This window comes from Marmota marmota, unplaced genomic scaffold (assembly GCF_001458135.2).
Source record: "Marmota marmota marmota unplaced genomic scaffold, marMar, whole genome shotgun sequence".
NCBI classification, from domain to species: Eukaryota; Metazoa; Chordata; class Mammalia; order Rodentia; family Sciuridae; genus Marmota; species Marmota marmota.
In genome coordinates, this window is record NW_026000108.1 from 32,072,504 (window position 1) to 32,094,732 (window position 22,229).

The 22,229-nt window shown below is 39.5% G+C and overlaps 1 protein-coding gene and 1 non-coding gene across 2 annotated transcripts in view; one reads left to right on the plus strand and one right to left on the minus strand.

The window, feature by feature from the left end:
* Apbb2 (amyloid beta precursor protein binding family B member 2) overlaps positions 1-22,116 on the minus strand; it is a 406,998-nt gene extending 384,882 nt beyond the window's left edge. Inside the window, exon 1 of the mRNA XM_048784374.1 lies at positions 21,978-22,116. The gene's annotated coding sequence lies outside the window, so the exon portion shown is untranslated. The remainder of the gene's footprint in view (positions 1-21,977) is intronic.
* On the plus strand, positions 13,827-13,899 carry Trnaa-ugc. Its single transcript has one exon. It is a non-coding gene; the product is annotated as a tRNA-Ala (tRNA).
* Positions 22,117-22,229: the final 113 nt, after the last annotated feature.

Here is a 22,229-nt window from a genome sequence, read left to right on the forward strand (position 1 = left end):
TATATAAATTAACACCAAATATTAACGATGAGCCTGGAACAGTGGTGCATGCTTGTAATCCCGGTGATTCAGGAGGTTGAGACAGAAGGATTGCAAGTTTGAGGCTAGCCTCAGTAACTTAGTGAGGCTCTAAGCAACTGTTTCAAAATAAAAATAAAAGTGTTTAAAAAGGGATCTGGGATGTGGCTCAGTGGTATAGTGCCTCTGGGTTCAATTTCCTTATAGGCTAGGTAGGTAGCTAGCCTATAAGGGAACTGAATCCTGTAAGTGACAAGGGTAGGTCTTGTCCCCAACTCCCAAGAAAAAAATTAATGGTGAAATATCAACAACATACTCATAATAAATGTTCAAAATATCTTATACTATACCGACAGTAGTTGACCAAAACGTCAGAAAGAAACATGGATAAGGGGAGAACCACAGACTCAACCCACACCTGTATATAAATGGTTCTAGATAGCTCTTGTTTGCTTCTGCTTGAGGCCTTGGTATTTTGGAATTGGTAGGGACCTCAAAATTCATCTAGTCCTGGGCTGGGATTATGGCTCAGTGGCACAGCACTTGCCTTGTAAGTATGAGGCACTGGGTTCGATCCTCAGCACCATATGAAAATAAATAAAATAAAGGTATTGTGTCCATCTACAACTAAAATAATATTTTTTTAAAAAAAGAATTCATCTAGTCCTCATTTCACTCTTGACAAAATTGAGGTGTGAAGAAGTTAATTGACCTGCCTCTGTTCACACCACTGGTGGCTGACAGAGCCCACCAAAGCCCTCTTGTCTCCAGCTTTACAACTCCACAGGAATAAAGAAGCGCCCACCAGGCAGGATCTAGATGCCACTTGAACTATGCGCACCTCTCACTACCTAGTACCAGAGCTGTCCTGTTCCTCTACTGCCTCAGCCCTTTCTCTATACCTTGAGCTTATGTGATAGTTTGGTTTGGAATGTCCCCTACAGGCTCTTGTGTGAAAGCTCGGTACCCAGCTGGTGGTGCTATTGGGAGATGGTGGGAACTTCAGGAGTTGAGACCCTTGAAGGAAGTAGGTCACTAGTGCATGTCCTTGAAGGGTAGGTCTTGTCCCCAACTCTTCCTGTTTTCTCTCTCAATCTCTCTGTGTAGTGGTTTATTTAAATTGTCAACTTGATTGGATTAAGAGATGCTGATGATAAAGCGGCTTCTGGGTGTGTCAGTGAGGGTGTGTCTAGGAATGATTGGCATGTGGAACAGCAAACTGAAATGGAGACCCTCCCTGAGCATGGGTAGCACGGTCCAATAGGATGATGGCCTAGAAGGAATAAAAGTTGGAATAACAAGATAGCAGCAGCAGCAGCAGCAGATGCAAGCTTGATTCCTCTTGAACAGGTTCTCAATTGCTGCTGGGATCCTTTAAGGATATGGGACTCCCGGACCCTCCAGACTCTGGCTTCTTCACTCTTCCAAAGCGGGCTCTGCCAGTGATTCCCCAGAAGCCTTTGATCTTGGACTAGGGTAGTGCCATTGATCTCTTTTGTACTGGGCCTTCAGCCTCTTGCACTGTGCAGGTACTGGTTCTTCCAGCTCTCCAACTTGCAGACAGCCATTGCCAACTATCCAGCTTCTGGTCACCTAAGCCAACCTGATAAATCCCCCTTTTATAATTATACTTCCTGTTGATTCCATTCCTCTGCAGAATCCTCACTAATGCACTCTGCTTCCTGGCCTCCAAGAGGCAAACAGCTGTGCTCTACCACAGGTCCCCATGGTCCCCACCATGATGTCCTGCTTCACCAAAGGCCCAGAACAACAGGGCCAAATGACCATGTACTGAAACCTTTGAAGCCATAAGCCAAAATAAATCTTGCTTCCTTTAAGCTGATTTTCTCCAGTGTCTTGTTAGCAAAAGAAAGCTAAGGCAGAACATGAGACATTTTTCTTTCATGTACTCAGCACATTTTCATGGCCTGAGCACTCTCCTGCACAAAATCAATTAGGAAGAGCATGATTTAAAAAAAAAAGATCTAGTGTTTCCCCTTTTGTAAAATGCACCTATTTTTCATGCTTTAAAAAAAGAGAAATGTAGGGGATGGTGTGTGGCTCAGTGGTGGAGAGCTTGCCTCGCAGGTGTGAGGCACTAGGTTGATCCTCAGCACCACATAAAAAATAAATACAGATGTTGTGTTCATCACTAAAAAAAAAAAAATTAAAAAAAGAGAAATGTACATTTAATGTACCCACCTCATCCCCCATCAAAAGCAGCTCTTAAATAAATAACTTATAATAATTTAAAATCAAACTTTTTTAAATCTAGGAAACATGGTCTATGTCTTAGGTCTACCATCTGCCACCCTCACTTCCAAGCCAGCCTAGCATAATGTCTGGTACATAGTAGATGCTCAAAAAATACATGTTGGATAAATGATGAAAATATGAAGTAAAGCGAAATTCAACTGGAACATTCACTCTCTTCTCTCGCATTTATCTTTTTCTTCTAAATATATTTGTGACTACCCCCGGGCAATGAACTGCTTTTAGGAAACAGGAGGAAAAATTGACTTTACCATGGGAACTAAGTGCAGTAATTTCTTTGCATTATATATCATTTTTATTGGGCTATTTTTAAGCCTAAAATATCTGGATGTCAGAACCTTACTTCTGGGGAAACATTATTGACTGAGGAATTGCCAAGTCAGTTTAAAAATACTGAGGAAGTACTCTGACAATGATTATTGTCAGGCTAATTATAAATTCTAAGGAGACTCTTAAATCTCAAGGTGAGTCATGCTTATCAGAGTGGGGTGACCTGCGGTGACCACTGACATTGCAGAAACCATTTAAGTACTTTTTTCTCTGTAATAGAGCTTAACCCATATTTCTAACAGCGATGATCAAGACTAGACAAAGTTCAGAAAGGAGACCAGCAGAAGAGTTGAATGGACACAGGCTTTGAAATCAGATGAAGCTGGTTTAAACCCTGACTTAGTCCCTTAGTAGCTATGTGACTTTAAGCAAGTTAAACAGCCTCTGTGAGGCCTGAGCTTACTTATCTGAAAAATCAAGATAGAAATATGGATATCAGAGACTGGTATGAGGATCCAGTGGAATAATATGTTCAACGTCTCTGCATAACTGAAAGACAGGGTGCTTTTTCCTTCTTCATCTCTGTCCTGGAGTCACTTCCGACTTCAGCCAGAAGTACTCCCTCCTCTAAATATTGGGGGAGCTTTGCTTTATATTGTGTCCTTATAAATACACTGCATATTCTACCCCTTCAACCAGTTAAAGCCAGAGCACTTTGTCTTTTTTTTAATTTTTTTTTTTTTTTTTAGTTTTTTTAGGCGGACACAATATCTTTATTTTACATTTATGTGGTGCTGAGAATCGAACCCAGTGCCTCACACATGCTAGGCGAGCATGCTACCACTTGAGCCACATCCCCAGCCCCAGAGCCCTTTGTCTTTATAGCAGTTATCCTATATTCAGGATTTGTGAGTGCCTCCTGTGATTTTTGCCATATCCATAAAGACCAATAATATTACTTAGTATATTATAGCCAGCTATGAAATATCTATGAAATCACAAACTTAATCATCTGTATACACGTATATGAACATACAACTTTTTTGATATGTATTCAATTATTATACTATGACCTCTTTGTGATTTACCTAAAATCATCTTGTATAGCATCCTAGTACGTATGTAGCATGTCAATATAGGAATCCAAAACTAGTCTAGGTATTTTGCAGCTCCCCATCCAGTGCCAGCTACTAAACCAAAGTCACTTGTGTGAATTTGCAGTGACAGAAAAAGACCACGCAGACATGGAATACCTTTTCTTGTGAGCTTCAGGGTGGAGTCCCAGCTCCTGGCCTCAGACTCCCCCAACGGGGGCAAGAGAAAGACACTAGAGGCTAACAGAGAAAGGTGGGGGGGAACTCACATTCTGAGCTGGCTTTTATTGGGGGACACTGTTTCTTAGAACCTTCTAACCGAAGGGCAAGGGGTAGGATTACAAAGGAACAGGTATAACTCAACCCCACTGGATGACGCCTACTCCTAATGAGCTACACCTCATTATCCCAGCAGAGGTAAAGTCCAAAGCACTGTGAGGTACAATAATTGTTCAGTACCTCTTTGCTCAGTACTTAAAGGTGTGCACACAAAGAGCGGCTCCCAACAGTATTTTAAGCAGAAATGCATGTAATTAGGTATTTACATTTACACAGCCACTGGAAGTACCAGGAGATTAAACCTGGGTCTTTGAGATTGACTCCCATAACACTGCAGAACGGATCTGTTAAAGAAACCCCAATGTGAGATCACCCCAGGAGCTACTGAATATGCTGTAGCTGCCATCTAAAGAATTTGCCATTGCTATTGTCACCATCACAACTGTTCCCCAAATCAGAAAAGCTTGTAAATGGGTCCAGTGTAACATCCACCCCCCAACTCTGCAACAATCCCCTCTTCACATCCAGGATGTTGAGGAACAGACATGGGGAAATGTTGCTCTGGAGAAACCCTGGAACTTTGTGACCTTGCTTACCAGCAGCTCATCTTTCAAAATGGCAGGAAGATAGCTATTCCCCAACTGCCCTATCTCATGCCCTATCCCCCACTGTATACAATTATACAATTCTTGTATAATTGTATACAGTGGGGGAAACTGTTTTAGATCAGGAAGCTTAACTGAAAGGAAGTCTGAGGAATGCGGTTTTTAGCTCTCCAGCCTCTGAAATATGAGAATGCACACTGGAAAAGCATCTGAGTTGAAATGGTTTGAGGCATCCACTACAGAACACAGGGAATACAGCTTGTTCAGCCACTGCAGCGTGCAACAAAAGACACATGACAGAGTCCCGATGTTCCCCTAACCTCTCTCTCTCCAACCAGCACCATCTCAGGGCTTCACTGGCCATGTTGAACTGGGGTAGTCTTTGTTGTCTTTTTATCTTAGCATTCTTTATTCAATTTTTCATTGAATTTGAGACTCGTGTGAGCAGAAATTAACCAATAGCTTTTTGTTTTTGTTTTTTTAACAATGTACATGCTCAGTTTTGATAAGCTTCATTATTCCTGTCTCAGTTGCTAGTGATTGGAGAGACTCCTATTATCTTCAATGCCACTCTGGGTGTGCACACCTTTAAGGAGGAGGGGCAGTGGGTGTTCTGAGTGACAATCCCATATAAAGTCCCACAGAAAAGTGAGCCATACAAATAATTCAGTCTTGAAAGACAAGATCTCACCAGTCCTGAGTCTAGATCCTCAGGCACTAAGTACTGGAACAACTATCTCTGATTCCTGCTCCAGCTATACCCTGAAATATGGAGATTGGTCTAGTCCACTGGACACATGGGAGACTTAACCAACCATCAATGCTACATTTCAAACTCTTAGCTAACATTATAAACTGCCACTTGTTTAAGTGACAAAGAATTGAAACTCATATATCCATTTCAGCAAAAAACAAGGACTAGTATTTTTTCTTGAGTGACCAAAAGTGCAGGGAAGTCAACCTGAATGGTCTAGGAGAAGACCAAATGCTAGAGAAGGGAGTTAATCACCCACAGCAGACCACAAATTGGACTGAAGGGGATGTGACCTGCTGGTGGGTAAACCAGCTCTGCTGTCAGCCTCCTGGCATCTGAATTATGGAATGCACAGTATTTCATCTTGCTAAGCCTGTTTCTCATCTGTGAATTGGAGAAGGTGACATTACCCTCCTCACAGGGTTGTTCTGGGAATTACCAGCACCTAGAATGCAGGCAAGTGTGCAGTCAGTGTTGCGGGACTTCCTTCCAGCAATGGCAGAATAAGGAAATCAACACATCTTCTCTCAATAAATAAATAAATACTGGACAAAATTACCAAAAAAACATGTCATTTTAGGCTTCTAAAATTCAACTAAAGGCAAAACACAAGTATGGAGCGCGTGCGCACGTGCACACACACACATACACACACACACACACTGGGCTCTAGGTAGACCAGTGTGTCTGTAGCATTTTTTTGTATTCATTTTCAGGTGAGCTCTCAACATCTACCCATGGCTGGTCAGCACAATAGTTTGACCAGGATGGAGCTGACCTTGAAAACCAGCAGCAGACAAGGTAGATGACTTGATCTGGAGTGGAGAGCAGGAATTCTATGCTCAATGACCAGGAAAAGCCTTTGGCTCTCTGCTCTGAGGCTACAGCCTCAGCTGGGGAGATCAGCAGACTTCCTAAAAAAAATTTCTAAAGCTACTAGAAATAAGATTAGCATTGAAGGCTTAAATAAACTCTCATACTTAAGTGTCTTGTCATTTGTATACATGGAGTGGAGACCTAATAAGAAGGCCTAAATAATAATAATAATAATAATAATAATGGGGAGGGACTGGGGATGTGGCTCAAGCAGTAGCGCGCTTGCTTGGCATGCGTGGGGCTCTGGGTTTGATCCTCAGCACCACATACAAATAAACTAAGGATGTTGTGTCCACCGAAAACTAAAAACTAATATTAAAAAATAATAATAATAAGGGGGAAAAAAAACAAGGAAAACTTGAAAACTTCCCTAAGTTGGAATACACTCCTTAAACCAAACACAAATCCACTGGAAATTTTATGGGCTCTAGGTATTTGAGCATATCTCTGAGTAATATTGGCTGATCACTATGCTATGAAACATAGGGTGATCTTTAGGAAGCCAGGCAACAAAGAAAAATAAATAAAAGGGGTTAAGGGGGGACCTGGAGACACAGCTCAGTGGTAAAGTATGTGCTTAACAACTGAGAAACCCTGGGTTCAATCCCTAGCATCACTAAAATACCAAAACATCAAAACAAAAATCACAAGTTCAAAGCCAGCTTCAGCAAAAGCAAGCCTTGCTAAGCAACTCAGGGAGATCCTGTGTCTAAATAAAATAGGGCTTGGGATGTGGCTCAGTTGTCAAGTGCCCTGAGTTCAATCACCAGTACCCACCCCTCCAAAAAAAAAAAAAGAAAGAAAGAAAGAAGAAACAGAAAACTACAAATTATAACTGAAAAAAATTTTTTAAAAGCTCTACATAGAGAGCAAGACAGCAGGGAGTTCGGCCCTCCAGTGAAACATCAGTTTAACGAAACTACCTTCACAAGAATTAAGGAAACCAGTTGAGATATCACAGTACCTGGTTTTAGCATAATAATAAGAAAAGACATATGAAGAAGGTAGGCAGTGAGGCGTTGCCTTTGTCACCCCTTCCCCAGCTCCAAGCAGTACACATGGAGAGAGTCTGCTCGGCTTGGGACAGGGAGAGCGAATTAAGAGAAGTCTTAGGCTCTCCACAGTGAAACCCACACTAGGCAGAACCACATAGCCCCTCCACCAGGACAGTACCTGTAGACAGAGTTTCTGGGTTTGCCTTAGCTTGGTGGCCAAGGAATGGTATCCACCGGACAGCACAGTGCAGAGGGAGGTTCCATCCACTGGGAACGGGATATGAGCAAAGGACTCAGCCTTGAAAGTCAATGCCAAGCCAATAAAACCCAGTGACAGGAAGATCCCAGCAACCCTGGTCCCCAGGTCAGTCCCTGCAGATGGAACCTCTGACCCACCCCAGGGCCAGATGGAGCCCTAGGACCCTGGTGGGAAAGACTTTTATTCTGGCCAGCATCACCTGCAGCAGTCTGCAGTGGTCTTGGGACATTAGTGCACCAAAGGAGCAGATGGGCCATAGTGACGTGGACCTCAGTCCTGCCCTCGTATGGCTGGTCTTGCAGGCTGTGGGCTTGGATGTGATCCAGCACTGTGGCATTGGTGGTCACAGGACTGCCCAACCTATCTCTCCTCCAACCCCAGGCCACAGACAATAGTCCACTGGGGAGGTAAAGGAATGTAGACACAGGAATTGCTTTGGAGCCTGGGGCTTCCATGGTGAGCTAAAACAGATCAAGGAGCTCAAAAACAGGCCACCTGAAGAACACAAATGGAAGAGAAAAAAGAACAAAGTGGAATGAAGAAACCTTGTGGAAACTTTAGAGTAACATTAAAAGAGCAAATATTCAGATTATTGGGGTTCAACAGAGACTTGAGAAGTCCAAAGGGGTAGAAAGATTTTTCAAAGGTACAATAACATAAAGCTTCCTCAACCTAGGGAAGGCTACAAATATCCAAATATGGTAAAGTCAAAAGCAGTCAGATTCTACTCAACCAAGTTTCCGTAAAACTTATTATTCTCAAGCTCTCAAAGGTTAAAGACAAAGAGAGGGTTCTCAATTCAGCAAGAGAAAAGAAAAAAAAACAACACATAAAGGTGCTGCAATTCACTTGACAGCAGACTTCTGAGCTGAAACATTTCAGGTCAAGAGAGAATGGTATCAGAATTCACAGCATTGAGGGAAACAACAACAAACCTGCTAAGAACACTGTATCTAAAAAAGCTAATTTTGAACAAGGAAAGAGAAATAAGACATTCCCAGGCAAACAGAAGCTAAGAGAATTCAACATCATCAGACCTGTCCTACAAAAAAATGTTCCCGGAGGTTTTGGAGTTTATCTCATTGGTAGATCACTTGCCTGGAGCATGTGAGGCCCTGGTTCAATCCTCAGCACTGCAAAACAAACAAACAAAAACAAATCCCAAAACAAACCAACAACAACTAGACTAAAGGGAGTACTTCAGATGAAAGCGACTTTGTTATGATTTGGATACCAAGAATCACCCCAACTCCTGTGTTAATGCAGAAATGTTCAGAAGTGAAACTATAGGTAGGTGGGGCATGGCTGGAGGAGGTGGGTCACTGGGGTCGTGCTCTGGAAGGATTCATCATTCTTGTGGTCCCTTCCCCTTTTCCTCTGCTTTCTGGCCACCATGAATGGAGCAATGCTCCTCCATCATGCCCTCCCGCCATGATGTTCTACCTTCCCTCCTGCTCAGAGCAATGCAGCCAGCCCACCATGCACTAAGCTCCTGAAACCAGAAGCCAAAATGAACTTCTCCTCCTCTAAGTTGTTCTTATAGGGCATTTTGTTCACAGTGACAAAAGCTAACACACAAATGAATAAGGATAAAACACCACAGGGTATAAGTCACTCTGGTAACAGTAACTATACAGAGGAATTCAGAATGCTCTAGTATCCTAATCCTGGTAAACAATTCTTATTTTTACTAAAAAACAAAACAATTAAAATCAGTAATAAGGGGGTGGGACTGGGGCTCAGATGGAGAGTGCTTGCCTTGCATGTGTGAGGCGCTGGGTTCGATCCTCAGCACCATATAAAAATAAAGATATTGTGTCCACTTATAACTAAAAAATAAATAGTAAAAAAATCAGCTACATTAACAACTTAAGAGATAGGCAATATAAAATTATGTAAATAGGGCATCAAACATTCAAAAAGTGGGAAGAATGGAATACAGGTGTACAGATTTTTATTGGCTGTGTGTGTGTGTGTGTGTGTGTTACTAGGGATTGAACCCAGGGGCACTTGTCACTGAGCTATATCCCCAGTCCTTTATATTTTTTTTTAATTTGAGACAGAGTCTCACTAAGTTGCCAAGCTGACCTCAAACTTGCAATCCTCCTGCCTCAGCTCCCCAAGTCACTGGGATTACAGGCATGCACCACTGGGCCTAGCTTTTTATTAGTATTTTTAAAATCTTTCTTTTGTTGTTTCTTTTCCTATCTTTCCAATCAATGTCAAGTTGTTATCATTTCAAAATAGTTACAATCAAAAGATGTTTTTTGTAAGCATCACAGGAACCACAAGACAAAACTTATAATAGACTCACCAAAGATAAAGAGCTGCAATCAGAACATTCTAGAAAGGAAATTACCAACCACAAAGGAAGGCTATAGGAGAGGAAGAAAGAAAGAAAGGAACTACCAAAAAAGAAGGAGGAGGAAACAAGTAACAGAATGGTAGTAGTAAGACTACCTATGGATAATTACCTTAAATGTAAATGGATTAAGCTCTCCAGTTAAAAGAGTAACTGACTGTATTTAAAAAAAGAAAAGACTGAACTGTATGCTGCTTACAAGAAATTCACTTCACCTCTCTAGACATGCAAAGACTAAAAGTGAAAGGTTGGAAAAAGATAATCCATGCAGATGCAACCCAAAAGAAAGCAGGACTACTTGTGCATATATCAGATAAAACAGGCTTTAAATCAAAGGGGAGATAATGATAAAGAGGTTGATTCAGTAAGAGAAAGAATTACAGACTGCATATGCACCCAATATCAGCATACTCAAATTCAGCAAGTATTAATAATCAGAAAGGAGATGGACCCCAATAAGATAGTAGCAGGGTACCTTAACACCCTGCTTTCAGCAATGGACAGACAGACCATTCAGACAGAAAATCAACAAAGACACAACTGAGTTAAACTGCAACCCAGACCAAATGGCCCTAACAGACAGTTACAGAACATTCCATCCAACAGCTGCAGAATGCACATTCTTCTCATCAGCACGTGGAACATTCTCCAAGAGAGATCATATGGTAGACCACAAGACAAGTCTCAACAAGAAATTTTTAAAGTGAAATCATATCAGGTGCCTTCCAACCACAATGCACTAAAATTAGAAATTGATAACATGAATAACTTTGGAAATCATGTAAATACCTGAAAATTAAATAACATACTCCCAAATATCAATGGACGAATGAAGAAATTAAGAAAATCAGAGAATTTCTTAAACAAATGATAACAGAAACACAACATATCAAAACTTAGGGGGATACAGAAAAGCAATTCAAGAAGGAAGTTTAGCAATCAACACTTACATGAAAAAAAAAGTAGAAGGATCTCAAATAACCATTTCTGTACTTCAAGGAACTAAAAACACCAAGATCAATCGAAATATAAAATTAGAAGGAAGGAGCCGGGTGCAGTGGCACATGCCTATAATCCCAGTGGCTCAGGAGGCTGAGGCAGGAGGATCAAGACTTCAAAGCCAGCCTCAGCAACTTAGCGATGCCCTCAGCAACCCAGTGAGACCCTGTTTCTAAATAAAATATAAAAAAGGTCTGGGGATGTGGTTCAGTGGTTAAGCCACCCCTGGGTTCAATCCCTGGTACCAAAAAAAAAAAAAAAAATTAGAAGGAAGGAAATAATAAAGAGCAGAGCAGAGCAGAAATAAATGAAACAGTAACTTAAAAAATACAAAGACCAAGAAAAAGGAGTTTGTTTTTTGAAAAGGTAAACAAAATTGACAAGCCCTTAACTAGACTAATAATGAAAAACAAAGATTCAAATAAAATCAGAGATGAAAAAGGAAACGTTACAACTGAAACCACAGAAATATAACCGATCCATGAGAGACAGATCATAAACAACTAGATGCCAACAAATTTGATAAACCAGAAGAAATGAGCAAATTCTTGGACACATATACTTTAGCCAAGAATGAATCATAAAGCAATAGAAACCCTGAACAGACCAATAATGAACAACAAGATTAAAGAAGTAATAAAAAGCCTCCCATTAAAGCAACTAGATGGTTTCTGTATTAGTTAGCTTTGTGTCACCAAAATGAAATACCTGACATGGGCTACTTATGAAGAAAAACAGGTTTGTTGAGCTCACAGTTTTAGAGGTTCAAAGTCCCAAATGGCACAGTGCAGGTTCTATGGTGAGGGCTGTCCCTTTTCTGCATCATCTCATGTCACAGACAACAATGGCAGGAACCTGTGTGGGAGCAAGCAAGTGATTATATCTCAAACCAGGAACAGGGAGAGAGAATGGGAGAGCCCAGCCTTCCCCCTTGTTCCATTTTCTCATAAGAACCATCAAAGGAGGTGACAGGAGAACTACCAAAGGATCACAGGATAAATACATTGCACCCGCAATGACACAAGGACCTTCTACTGGGTCACTTCCCAAAGGCTGGACCATATCCTAATATGATTACTTGGCACAATGGACCCTTGGGGGTGGGGTGTCATCTAAACCATATCCAAACCATACCACTTAAGCAAAATGAATTCTTCACAATTCATTCCAAAAAATTTAAAAGGAGGGAATTTTTCTAAACTCATTCTATGAAGCCAGCATTACCTCGATATCAAAACTATACAAGGGCACGACGAAAAAGAAAGCTACACAGGCCAGAATCCCTGATGAACATAGATGCAAAAATCCTCAACAGAATACTACCAAACCAAATCCAAGAGCACACGAAAAAGTGGTATAATCATCATAATCAAGTAGGATTCATCCCAGGGATGAGCAGATGATTAAACATATGCAAATCAGTAAATGTGATACACCACCTCAACGGAAAGAAACACAAAAGCCATATAATCATCATAACAGATGCAGAAAAATCTTTTGATAAAATTCAACATTCCTTCATGATAAAAACTCTGAACAAATTAACTATAGAAGGAACTTTATTTAACATAATAAAGGCCATATGTAACAAGTACATAGTTAATGGCATACCTAACAGGGGAAAAGCAGAAGCCTTCTAAGATCTGGACCAAATCAAGGATGCCTACTTTTATCACTTTTATTTAAATAGTGCTAGAAGTCCAATCCAAAGCAATTAGGCAATAGAAAAAATAAATAAATAAAGAGCTTCCAAGTTGGAAAGGAGGAATTCAAATTATCACTATTTGCAAAAGGCATGATACTATATGTAGAAAATTGCAGTAAATTCAGAACAAAAACTGTTAGACCCAAAAATCAATTCAGCAAAGTTGCAGGACACAAAATCAACATCCAAAAAATCGGTAGCACTGCTATACACCAATAGTGAATTATCTGAAAAATAAATTTTAAAAAGTAACACCATTTATGTTAACCACAAAAAATACCTAGAAATAAACTTAACCAATGAGGTAGAAGATTGTTATGGTTTATGGTTTAGATGTGGTGTCCCCCCAACTCTCAGTGTAAGACAATGCAAGAGGGTTTGGAGGAGAAATAAATGGGTTATATAGCCTTAACCTAATCAGTGAATTAATCCCTGATGGGATTAACTGAGTGGTGACTGGAAGCAGCTGAGTTGTGGCTGGAGAAAGTGGTTCATTGGGGGTGTTGCTATCGAGTATATATTTGTATCTGGTGAGTACAGTCTCTCTCTCTCTGTTTCCTGATCACCATGTGAGCTGGTTCCCTCTGTCATACTCTTCCATCATAATGGAGTATATGGACTGAGACCTCTGAAACCATGAGCCCTTAAATAAACTTTTCCTCTTAAAATTGTTCTGGTCAGTCTTTTAGTCACAGATATGAAAAAAAAAAAGCTGACTAAAACAAGATAATGGAAAATATATGCTATATATTGCTAACTCTGATGAACAAAATTGAGGAGGACCCAAAGAAATGGAAAGACATACCATATTCATGGATTAGAATAATTAATATTGTTCAAATGTCCACACCACTTAAAGTCATCTACAGACTTAATGCAATCCATATCAGAATACTGTTGGGAAAAGGTATAATGGCAGCCACACCCCAAAAACCCCAACATGGCACCTGAGGAGCTTCTCTTCCTGCCTCTCCCTTTCCCACCGGCGCCGGTGCCAATATTCAAATCCCACTGACAGGAAACCTTACCCCCAATAAGAACTAACTTCTTGGGCTCCGGAACTGACATCTGGAAGAACTTACCAATAAACGGGTGACCTGTCATTTACCTAAGCCCTGCCACCTCTCCTTAGATCTATATAAGCCCACAGCCTTTTGTAATAAAGTGGAACCTCTCAGGTGATTTGTGTCGTGTGGTGTCTTTCATTCGTAGTGTGGTGCGGTGTCTTTCAAATACCAGTTTACATAACTAGAAAAAAAATTCCTAAAGTTCATATGGAACCTTAAGTCCTGAATAGCTGAAGCAATTTTGAACAAAAAGAATAAATCAGAGGGCTGGGGATATAGCTCAGTTGGTAGAGCACTTGCCTTGCATGCACAAGGCCCTGGGTTCAATCCCCAGCACCTCCAAAAAAAAAAAAGAAGTTTGGGCTGGGGATGTGGCTCAAGCAGTAGCATGCTCGCCTGGCATGTGTCTGGGTTCAATCCTCAGCACCACATAGAAACAAAGATGTTGTGCCTGCCAAAAACTAAAAAAACAAATATTTAAAAAAAAAATTCTCTCTCTCTTAAAAAAAAAAAAAAAGACTAAATCAGGAGGTATTTTATATTACCTGACTTACAAACATTCTACAAATCTACAATAATCAAAACAGCAAGGTATTTCTTTAAAAAAAAAACACACAAAAAGCAAAAAGTAGATTTATAGACTAATGCAACAGAATAGAAAATGTACAAGTAAACTCATGAATTTATAGCCAGTGATTTTTGACAAAGGTACTGTTATGGTTTGGATAAGTGTCCCTGTTTTAGACAGTGTTTGTATCTCTGTGATCAAAACACCCAACAAGAACAACTTAGAGAAGGTAAAGTTTATTTGGGGCTCACAATTTCAGGGGTCTCAGTCCACAGATGGCCGTCTCTATTGTTTGTGCCAAGGCAAAAGAGCAGAGGAAGAAAGCTGCTCAGTTCATGGCAGGGTCAGAAAGGGGAGAGAGAGAGAAAGAGGAAGAGGGGGAGGGAGGAGGAGCAGGAAGAGCAGGAGGAGCAAAGGAGCCACAGGAAAGATGTACCCATCCAGGGAATACCCCTAGTGACCTGACCCACCTCCTCCAGCCATGCCCCACATGCCTATAGTTACCACGCAGTTGATCATTCAAACTAGGATGGACTGATTAGGTTACAGCTCTCAGGATCCAATCATTTCCCTTCTGAATATTCCTGCACTAATAGGAGCTTGTGGGGAATATTTTATATCCAAATTATAACATCCCCCAAAGCCCCATTGCTAAAAGCTTGGTTCCCAGCCTGAGGTGCAATTGGGAGGTGGTGGAACCTTTAAGAGGTGGGGCCTGATAAGAGATTTTCCAATCATTGGGGTCATGCTGTTGGAGGGAGTATTGGTCCTTTCTTGTCTGTCTCATACCTGGCCATGAGAAAAATGGGCCTCCTTTGCCATGTACCCCCACCATGGTATACTATGATGCCATAGGCCCAAAGCCACAGGGCCAACTGGTCATGGACTGAAAGGTCCACTGTGAACCAAAATAAACTTTTCCTCTTTTTCATGTGATTTATCTCAGGTATTTGTTAGTATAACAGAAAGCGGACTGGCATAGGTACTAAGAGCACACTGGGGAAAAGTCAGTCTCCTGAGCAAATGGCACTGGGAAATTGGATATCTACACAAAGACGAATGCAATTAGACCCCTAACTCTCACCATACAGAAAAATCAACTCTAAATCAATTAGTGACTTAGATGTAAGACCTGAAACTATTAAATTACAAAGAGAAAACTTCAGGGAAATGTTTCAGGACATTGGAATATGCAAGGATCTTCTGGATAAGACCCCAAAGGCACATAAAACAAAACCAAAAATATACAAATGGGATTATATGAAACAAGAAAGTTTCTGCCCAGCAAAGGAAACAATCAACAGTATGAAGAGGTGTCCTACAGAATGGGAGAAAATATTTGCAAACTACACACCCATTAAGGTATTAATGTCTATAACATATAAGAATTTAACTTCATAGCAAATGAATTGATTTAGAAACGGAAAACAGACTTAAATAAATATTTCTCAAGAGAAGACATACAAATGCCTAATACATATTTGAAAAGATGTTCAACATCATTAATCATCAGGGAAATGCAATTCAAAACCACAATAAGATCTCACTTCAGTGAGGACAACTATGATCAAAAGGACAGGATTTAGAGAAAAGGCAGCCTTTACAAACTGGTGGTGCAAACGTAAATCAGGATAGCCATTATGGCAAACAATATGGAGACCCCTCAACAATTTAAAAACAGAACTGCCATATGATCCAGCAATCCCACTACTGGGCATATATGTAAGGGAAATGAAATTACCTCCATGTTTATTTCTATTTCATCACCCTCTCCCTCCTCTCCACCTCTTCCTCTTCCTTTTCTTCTTCTTCTTCTTCTTTCTAGTACTAGAGATTGATCCCAGGGATGTTCTACCACTGAGCTATATCCCCAGTCCTTTTATCTTTCTATTTTGAGACAGGGTTTCACTCACTTTAACAGATTGGCCTTGAACTTGTGAGCCTCATGCCTCATCCCACTGAGTAGCTGGGATGACAGGCATCTGGCTTCTGTTTATTCTTTTTTTTTAGTTGTAGACAGACACAATTCCTTTATTTATTTATTTTTATGAGGTACTGATAAGTGAACCAAGTGCCTCACACATGCCAGGCAAGCACTCTACCCCTGAGCCACAACCCCAGCCCCACTGTTTATTCTTTTTTTTTTTTTTAGTGGGACCGGGGATTGAACTGAGGGGCACTCAACCACTGAGCCACATCCCCAGCCCTATTTTGCATTTTATTTAGAGACAGGGTCTCATTGAGTTGCTTAGTGCCACACCATTGCTGAGGCTGGCTTTGAACTCTCTATACTTCTGCCTCAGACTCCAGAGCTGCTGGAATTATAGGACTGCACCACCACGCCTGGCCTCAGTTTATTCTTAATAGCAAAGAAATAGAAACCACTGAAGTGTCTATCAATTGATGATAAGAAAAAGAAAATGTGGTTAATAAATGTCACTCATTAAAAAAAAGATGAAATCCTGTCATTTGCAACACATGGATAGAACAAAAAACATTATGTTAAGTGAAATAAGCCAGGTGCAGAAAGACAAATATCATATGATCTCACTCATATGTGGAATCTAAAAAAAATCTGACTTCATAGAAGTTGAGAGCAGAACAGTGGTTAACAGAGATTGAGGAGAGGAGGAAGAAGGCAGTGTTGGAGAAAGGTTGGTCAGTAGATAGTAAGCTACAATTAGAGAAGAGAAATAAGTTCAGGTGTACTATTGCATAGGAGAGTGACTCTAGATAATGATAAATGTAATAGATATGTGTATATACACACACACACACATATATATATATGTATGTGTGTATATATATATATATATATATATATATATATAATTTTTTTTAAGCTAGAAAAATGTGGTGTGGGTGTGGGTGAGTTTGGTACTGGTGATTGATCCCAAGGGCACTCTGTCACTGAGCAACGCCCCAAGCCCTATTTATTTATTTATTTATTTATTTTTTAGAGAGAGAGAGAGGAGAAAGAGAGAATTTTTTAATATTTATTTTTTAGTTTTCGGCGGACACAACATCTTTGTTTATATGTGGTGCTGAGGATCGAACCCGGGCCGCACGCATGCCAGGCGAGCGCACTACCGCTTGAGCCACATCCCCAGCCTCCCATTTATTTTTTAGAGACAGGTCTCACTAAATTGCTTAGGGCTTGCCTTGAACTTGTGATCCTCCTACCTCAGCCTCCAAGTTGCTGGGGTTACAGGCATGTGCCACCTCACCGCCTGAAGAAATGTTTTTACAAAAAAGAAATGATAAATGTTTTGAGTAGATATTTTTACCCAGATTTGAACATTGTACATTGAATACTTGTATCAAAACATCACACAGTATCTGGTAAATATTTATAGTTTTTACATTTTGATTTTAAAAATAAATAAGAATAAAAGTGAAAGAAAGAGCTAAATAAATGGAAGACATTCCATGTTCATGGTCAGGGAGAATTAATATGATCACTACAGGGAACTAATTTTCTGGGGTAATGGAAATATTTTAAAAGAGACATGATCATACAAATGTGTTACTCTTGTAGGGAGGGGAAGAATAGAATTTCAGTGGATAAAACAAAGGCAAATGAAAAGAAGGGAGGGGGATAGAATAGGAATAGGAATAGGAAAGACAGTGGAATGAATCTGACACAACTTTCCTATGCACACATATGAAGACACCACAGTGAATCTCCACATCATGTGCAACCACAAGACTGGGATCCTAATTAGAATAAGATATGTTTGTATAAATACGTCAAAATATACTTTACTGTCATGATATCTAAAAAGAATAAAAATTTTTTTAAAATGTTACTCTACTAGAACACTGAATTATACACTCCCATTTGTCAATTTTATGTCAATTCGTAAGTTGACTTTTATCTCAATAAAGTGTGAAAAAAATGTTACAAATTATCTTAAAAGATAATAATTTTAAATGGAACCCCATAAATGTTTAATAGCATAAAATTCATCCCTCAGCCTCAAATTACAGCCTTATGCATGCTCAGCTGCTTAGCAAGAGTTTGTACTATAATCTTGTTTAGGATTTAGGGTCTGAAAACACTACATATTTGCTTTCTCAGCCTCTCTTTTGGTCATGGACTTAAATTCAGGTTTATGGTACCTGAAAAGAATTTTCAGGAGGGTGGGGCTGTGGAGAAACTTGCCCATCATACAAGAGAGAGAGGCGGGGGAGGGAGGGAAGGAAGGAGAGGGAGAGACAGAGAAGTGATTCTTAGAACTTCTGCAGGCCTTTTATAACCATTCAACACCATGAAGATAGTGGACTAGAAAGACATAAAGACCCCAAATCCTAGATAAGATTATTGGAAACAACCCTAGAACCACCAACTATTTCCAATTATTTGGTTAAGTGAAACCATAAATGTCCCCGTAAGCCACTCTATTTGGGAATTTTGCCCTTTGCAGATATAGTATAAGATAATATAGGGATCAATAGTGCAGACTGCCTGTGGTCAAATTTTAGTTCTCATGATATAGGTAACTAACTATTCTGACCTTCATTTCTAAAAGGAAATATTAACTACCTACTTTGAAGGGTGTTATGATTAAAAGAGTTAATAGAACTGGGGCTTGGCTTCCATAAGTACTCAGTAAGTGCTAAAAGCATGCTCACTGATACAGAGAATTCACAAAAAGGTTGAACTGCTGCAATTATAAGGGTTTTCTTCTATAAACAAAGATTTTCCTCTGACTTCTGTTGTCCTGTACTCTTAAGCAATCATAAAGCTTATTCCCCTCCACCTTTGAATTTTTGAGTATACGAATCATGTGATTTCCCTTTGTAAACAAAAACGAAAAACCAAAAACTTTCACTTCTTCACATCATTTATTCCTAATTTCATTAACCATTCTTGTTGGTTATTTTGGCTTTCCCTCTCTGTAAGCTCTCAGGGTCTCTTTTGAAGCATACTCTTTAGAATTTTCAGCTGAAAAGTATTGAGTGATTATTATATGCCAAATACTGGTCCTCACAATCCAGCTATACTCTAGTTAATTCAGGGGTGGAATTTCCTTCCTTGATTAGATCATGAGTATTTACATGAGACTAGCCAAAAGACAGCAAATATCTGATTATCCTTTCCATTTTTTCTTTCTCATGGCAGACGTCACCAATCAATCACAGCATTTTTCTTTTTTCCTCTTGGGGGAGGGGCTCAGAAACCTTCTCATGGCACGCCAGGAAACTATAATGATTAAAATTAAATTGAATTTCTCACTTCTTTTTTTTAAAAAAATTATTTGTAATTGTAGACGGACAGAAACAATGCTTTTACTTTATTTGTTTATTTTTATGTGGTGCTGAGGATCAAACACAGTGCCTCATGCATGCTAGGCAAGCACTCTGCCGCTGAGCTACATCCCCAGCCCAAATTTCTCACTTCTGATAGAAAAAAAACATTGCATTAGCTTTATATTACCATTATGACACCACCAAAATATTTGAATCTTTTCCTTATCTATCTCTCACAAGCCATGTATTGAGCCTCATTAATACATGTTTAATTGATTTTTCAAAAAAAATTTTTGCTTCTAATCTTTGTGTATTTAATTTCAAATAATTATAGTAAAAAAAATGGTGTGATTTGTTTTTACTTGACACTTGTCCATATTACACGTAAGTAACCATAGAATCAAGGAAAAAGTTAACATAAAGATCAACCATACTATAATTGACAGAGCTCTACACATATCCCTCTTAAATTTTAACAGCTTTATTGAGATACAATAACCCATTTAAAAATATTTTAGCATATTCACCAAGATCTCTATTAAATTCCATCGTTTTATTTTTAACTCATTTTTCTAAATCTCATAATTCTGACATTTAGATTGCTAATTTTCCCTTGCATGCATGTACTCTCTTTCTGCTCTAATAAAATGACACAGGATAGAGTTAAAATATTAACCCTGTTGGGTGGCTATCAGTTGTGATAACTCCATTCAGCAAAACATCATTTTTTCCTCCAAGGAGAATCAAATAAATAAGCTATGAAACCACCCTCACTGCATTGCCAACCTACACCAACCCTGGAAGCATGACAAATACAGTAAGGACAGTGTCTGCTTGTCAACTCAGCTAGTAATCCCCAAAGAAAAGATAAGTGCCAGCGTGCACGACTTGTTCTATATGCCTGCATCTTATTTTATCTTGAGTCACAAATCATGAGACCCAGAATTTGGCTAACGACTGTCATAAACTCTTCTGGTCTGCAGATGCAGGATCAAATTACATTCTTTTTTTTTTTAAGATTAGGATAAGATTTGTGTGTGTCCAATCTTTGGCATCTCCTTGTAAAGAGTGAGTTGTTTGATTCACTGCTCTGATGTTTCCTGTCACATAATAGGCCCTCAATATTGAATGAATAAATGAATGCCTTCAACAAAAATTTCTGATACTGTCTTCATGAGTGTTTTTACAAAGTGCAAAAATTAGCAATTGCTAACTTTGGCCTCCCCATCAGCCCTTATCTTAAAGGTCACTTCCTTCAGGAAGCCTTTCTGAAACCTTCCACTAAGTAAGGCACTCCTGATCTCAGCTCCATTTCACAGGGATTCATTGCTGATAAAAGCTGCATGAGGAAAGTTTCTGTATTTATTTTCTGTGTTCATCTTTGTATCTCCAATTATAAGTTCCATGCCCAGCACACAGTAAATGCTAAATCGATATTTGTTAAATGATTGAATGAATTGGGAATGTAATTTGCGTCAGAGGCAAGAACTCCTTCGAAGTAACCAGGTGTTCTTGTGCTACCTATTCACCTGTCTTGTGTTTTCTTAACAACTGAGGTATAATTTACATATAAAATTCACTCATTAACTTCTTGCTGATTTTTCTTCTCTTTCATTGTGTGTGTGGAAATCATCTTTCTGATGGTAAAAATGGAAAGAAAATAGAGGTTGAATGTTGTGGTATCTGAGAGCTGAATTTACCAGGGTACATTTCCTGGCTTTATTTCTCAATTGAAACCTTAAGCAAATCAAAGCCCAGAGATTCTGATTTGTAAAATCGCACTATGGAGTGTCCTCATTGGATCCTCTAAGCACTAAATGACACATGTAAAAGATCCACTGAAGAGGAAATAACTCAAAAACTGTAGATTCCCTCCCTTCCTTGTCATGGTAACCTTGGACCTCATAAGCAGTAGGCCTATTCTTTCACCATCATCATTATTTTGTTCTGAGCATATTTTTTAAAACACCCAATCTTCTTGCTTCCCCAGTATTTCTGCAAGTCCCACTTCATTCTGTGATATAGGTTTTCTGGCAAAATTCTTACAGATTTGGGTCCCTCTTTTTATTCATTCTTGAGCATATTGTTTTTTTTCCTCCATCTTTTGCATTTGCTGATTAAAAAGAAAAAACCCACCTGAGATCACTAGAAAACAGTGGTTTCTTTAGTTGCCATTCCCTTTCTTCCTCATTGTGAGTATTGTGAACTCAGAATTTTATTTTTCAAAGCCTCCTGTTCTCCTAAGAGTGAACAGTTCCTTTTGCAGCCTCTTGTCTCAAAAGCATACCTATCTCTTCCTTGGATCTGCTACTTAAAGTCTCCAACTGCCTGCCTTCTCTGTGTCTTGTATTACCGCCACATCCCCCGGGTTTCTACCGCTTCCCCATGATCAACCAATTCTTCCCTGGGAGTCACATTACATCAGCATTACTAATGCAATATCTGTTATATACCTTTTTTTTTTTTTAATTCTAGGCAATCAATTTAAAACGAACCTCGGTACTGGTAAAATTTAACATGGAGGATGGATTGTCTGAGGTTAAATGCAAACTCCTGCGAGATTTGGGGACATACATTTATATTCATATTAAATATATACCTGTTGAATTTGTGCTTTTTCTCAATGCTTCAGAGACCCCGAGCTTTTGAGGGATTGGCATGGTAGAGAAGATGGGTTTCCAAAAATTTCGCCAAAACTTCAAGACTCCATTAAAAGGACTGCTCCATACACTCAAGGAACACCCACCAACAAAATCCATCTTCACAACCACTAGATTAGCTCACTGGCGAGTGAGACTGCAAGGTTTGGGGGCCCGACTATACCACTCTGCGCTGCGCATGGGGGGGTATG